Source organism: Amphiura filiformis, chromosome 14 (assembly GCF_039555335.1).
Source record: "Amphiura filiformis chromosome 14, Afil_fr2py, whole genome shotgun sequence".
In the NCBI taxonomy this organism is placed as follows: Eukaryota; Metazoa; Echinodermata; class Ophiuroidea; order Amphilepidida; family Amphiuridae; genus Amphiura; species Amphiura filiformis.
The window spans coordinates 11,967,587-11,972,765 of NC_092641.1; positions in this window are offsets into that span (position 1 = coordinate 11,967,587).

Consider the following 5,179-nt stretch of genomic DNA (forward strand, 5'->3'; position numbering starts at 1 on the left):
GTCTTATTTTTGTCTGAAATATACGGCTTTCGGCTGAACCACTAGCAGGCTATGTTAGCACTTCTGTGACAATGACAAAGGTACCAAAATCTGAATTTTAATGATTTGTTACGATCGTCCGGATGAGCAAATCACTGAATGGGCTTTTAATCGCTAAGGCACCATGTTCCCACAATGCTAGACTTTAGTTTAAATAATCATTGCCCCTGCTGAATTACCTGTTGGATTTTATGCCAAGGTTTGAGGAAAAGGTGTGAAAATATGGTTTCTGATTCTATTATTTCTATATGATCTTATTATATGTTTTTTTTTTATCAAAAGAGGAAATGTAAACCTCGCATAACATGAGGGATAAGGCTTTAATTTAAAAAAGAAGAGAGATAGGTGATTATAAGTGTACCACACAGTGATTATAAATACAAGATAAGCGATACGATCCAAATTATACATTATCAGTCCCAGAACAACGCCAAATATGGATTAAAAGACCTTTGACCTTGGATGTACAACAGCATGTTATGATCTAATGGGAAACTGTGCACATCAACAAACACCATTTCTAACAAAAAGGCAACGACCGATATAATTTGAAACCACATAAATTACTAGAGTTGGTTCTTCTCTTGGATTTGGACCAAGCTTTAGAATATCGACTGTTGCGTTTTGAAATAAAACAGACCAGAAATTTATCACCCATTGTAAAAGATATGGCACATGTACCGAATACATGTACATACATTGGCTGACCTTGTGGATTTCCTGGCCCAGCCATGCTAACCACATAAGGAGATTATACGATTAACCTAGTGCAGCTATTGTCATAGCAGGGTATTATTATGTAATACTCCTGATCCATATTTGGCGTTCTCTTGGACTGATTATACTAAGGACGTTTTGCCGTCCATTATTGAAAGGATATACATGTTAGACTTAAATGATATTATATACTTTTCATGCCAAAAATTACTCCTCTGGGGCTAATATTTTGTAAGGTCCTTGGCATGAACTTTACTTTTGAAACTTTACTCTTTAGGCTTTAGAAAAATTCAACTTTGGTCATAAGGTTGTAAATTATATTAAACGAGTATTTCGTGATCCTAGCATCCCGTGACATTTTTCGGTAGATATCAACGAAAGAAGCTTATTCCCTAGATATCAGTTGATTCCGATTTTACGTTTGTGAGTTATGCATGATTATGTGTATTACACTGCGCCATAGACCAGTGTTGTAATTTCGTTCTGATGTACTAGAACGTAATTAAAATTTGACGATATTTTTGCTAAACGAATAAATCTGCAAGACATTTTTTGTACATAAACATTATGTAGCTAGAGGTTTCCAGTTTTTTTTGTTGAGAAAAGTGGAGCTGTGGATCATGAAATGCCCTTTTAAATGTAATATTAATATTATAAATAAATAAATATTAATAAATGCTTTATTACTTTAGAGTTTGAGTAGTTATAGAGTACCGCAATTGCACCGCCCCTTACTGTAAAACAGGTCTAAAACACCCTGGTTTTTGTCCAATTTCCAGAATACGACCATAAAAACTAGTACCGACAAAAAAAACCCACAAAACTTAGTAAAACAGGCATAAAACACCCTTAGTTTTTTACTTCGCTGAATACTGCTCTTAAAACTAGCACTAACCAAAAAAACTCAAACAAAATTTTGTTTTTAAATAGGGCTAAAGTGGGTTTTTTAATTACCGAAATATATCAAATAACAGGCACCATTGCTGCGATTTGTATTATTGCAAGTGCAATATTTTCATTATATATACATGGACATTGATCAACTGATGGCACAAACTCAACAACTAAATGAGCAATCTTCTGCACCAATGTCTCAAGAAAGTAAAATAAAAGAAATAGAAATTGTTATGAGTGGTAAAAGTGTGTTTTATCTTGGCAATAAATATATAGTACAGATGAAATAGAAAAGCTTGATGAAAATTAAATAGCAAAATTATACAGCAATTACGAGGCTGTTCTTGGAGGCCTAAATAACAAACATAGTTTATACTTACACAAGAACAGTTGAGTATATTTGCCGAACTGTGGCGGCTAACTTTGAGGAATTATACTTATTTAAGGACATGATTACCAAATATTAGCCAATCTTTGCTGAGAATTATGGACAAATTAAGAGATAATTTTTTTTTTGGAGTCGTACACACGTCTAAACTGTTTTAAATAGACATCTCAAAGAAAGTAACTATCCCCCCTTAAATAATGACCAATATTCAAAAAGGGACTATTGTATTACAAATCTGTAAAATGCGTTGGGAGCATAATTTATTTCTGCACATTTTGACACCTCATTTGTAGCAATTGACGAAATATTGACGTCACAGCGTACATTTAAATCAATGTAGCCCAAGATTTGAAAGTTGCAGTAAATTCTATTGATTTTGCATTCAGTGTAATGGACGGGAATCTGTGTAATGATATCTGAGTGTTTTTGTATTGTAAAAATTCGTATGTAAGTGCAACTTTCAAATCTGGACCTCACTACATTAAATTGACCGGAGTTTTATTGTTCTCTGGGCTATCGTATCAAATGAGGTGTCAAAATGCGCAGAAATAAATTCTGCTTCCAACTCATTTTACCGATTTGTAATGCAATAGCCCCTTTTTGAATAATGGCCATTATTTAAGGGGGATTAGTTACTTTTTTTGAGATGTTTACATAAATGAAGTGTTATATAGTAGAGAAATATCCTAATGCACAACTATTAAAGGCATACAGTCATGTTTTAGCTATAACCTTAAAAAATATATTTAAAAAAAATCCCGACCGATCGCCCCAATTCTGAAAAAGTTGTGGAGGACAAGCTAACTATCTTTTTTCGGACTGACTGTATATGAGGCCATTTGTGCCTATTTAGTATGGTGTCCCGCTTACCCTACTCCACTTGGGGTAGGCGGGACAGTGGTTCTTCAAATTTACCAAATCATGGAATAGAAATAGCATCGTAAGATTTCAGATTTATGGAGCAGTTCGTCAAGTGCCTGTACAAAATATTGTGGTGGATTAGTATCTCACCACTTGCACCAATGTTAGGCATGTTCACAAAATTTTCAAGTAGGATATTTCACATGGAAATTATTTTGTTTAAAAGGTGATTATTTAACTTAAAAATGAGGGGTCAACCATGTCTGTAGGTCAAAAACTAGCGAAGTTATGGGCAAATGTCTGTTTTTAAAAAACTGCACTTTTCTGCGACCATCATTGACAATGCCTTCCAATGACTTACTGTACAAAAAAAGCATGTAATGCATCATTTTTACCACGATGATCCATTTTAAACAAAGGCGATTTTATTTTATGAAATCTAACTTTCACTGCATGCTGACTTCTGTATCAAGGATAAAGTACCAGCACTTTTTAGACTGCGTCGTCAAGTTTCTGGTGTCGAAATTTCAAATTTTTGTATTTCCCTATGGGGATTACACAGTTAAGCCATTGACTGTGAGCTACTGTGGTCCAAACTTTTTGGATTGAATGTCGCCCTCTATAATAAGCAATATGGACATGTCTACCAATGTGGCGGAACCGGCCACTGTGCGCCGGAATATCGAGCTTCCGAGTTCATCATGACAAATGAATCCCACAGCTGGCAAAAATGTGGCAGAAACTATCTGGTAGCGAGCGTCTAAGGCAACTTGGTGATATGACGTGGGCGTGCGGCCAATCCGCACAGTCTTATGAATACTAGTCACACTAATGAATCAGACGAAGGAGTCGGATATATGTCATTGTTCTCATCATTTATTAGGGTTCTTGGCTGATCCAAGTGATCGGCTGGGAGCGGTAGTAGTGGTTATTGATGCAGAGAGAGAGAGAGAGGTATGTCTTGACCAACCTGCCTTGACGGTCGCAGGGTACGGAAGAGCCAAGAATAATCTGCGTACCGGTTTATATACTCTGATATATCACGTGACCCAAAATAACTGAAGGGCGCCATCTCTCTTCTGAATCCATTTCCGCTACAATATTATTTACCTGGTTGGGACGATGTGCGTTATGTCACATCTTAAGGAATTATATTTAGAATGTCCAGAATTTGACCAAGTGTGTCCATCTACAGTCGGAAAGTCTGTTGGAGTGTGGTATGCCAAAGGAACGCCCACTAGAAGCCGTGTCTTGTTCGAAGGTTTACTTAGTGATGCTATGACATTTTCCTTTCATTTGTGCCCCCATCAATTGAATACATGAATACAAAAGCCACCTAAGTCCATGCGAAGTTATTATGAGAGAAAAACCCGTGTATCATTTTAATTCCTTCAGTTAGATTTACCTGGTCAATATGGTAAGTTTTACGTGCAAATGAGTGGATTAACCTGTATTAGGTATGACGATTAGCATTTCAGGGACTTCGTGGGGTTCATTTTAAATTTTGGACTTTTCGGTTTTTTGAATCATATACAAAGACAACAATGTTAGAATGAGATTACCACTAGTAAGATAATACAAAATAAAGCACACAGGTATGTATAATGCTGATAAGCATTCTGCCATGTAATATAAACCACACACTTTCCTTTATTAAACCCATTTTTGTTCAAAAGTCATTCTCTAGCAATGAATGTGTTACAAGTGGACTTTTATACATACTGGATTTCAATCAATGTGTTACAAGACTCAAATCATGGAATTGGGTGATTCTTTCATACATTTTTCACATGCCCAATAGACACAGAGAATGAATTTGAGTTGTTCTTTCATGCATATGACAGGCCTATGTATAGCAACAATTTCCCATGCTTAACTCAATTTGGCCAAAGTATGGACTTAGGTGGCTTTTGTATTCATATATTCAATTATATAAAAACGCGAGGGCTATAATGAGTTGTGCATCATTGGTGCTCTAGCGCTTTAGGTAACAATGCGCATGCGCATAAAACAATAAAGTAACTACAAGGTAATATCACTATCATTACTTAGTGAAGGGTGATGCTATGACATTTTCCCTTCACTTTTTCCCGCATCAAATATATACAAAACGCTGGGACTTCAAAAGTTGTGCATCATTGGTGTTCTAGCTTTATCCTAAATAAAAATGCGCATGCACATAAAACAACTACAACTAAACGTCATGTCACTGTGATTAACAAAATTTTGGTCATAAAAATGCTTCGCGCATCCGCAGGCATTGTAATTATGTTGGTTCTC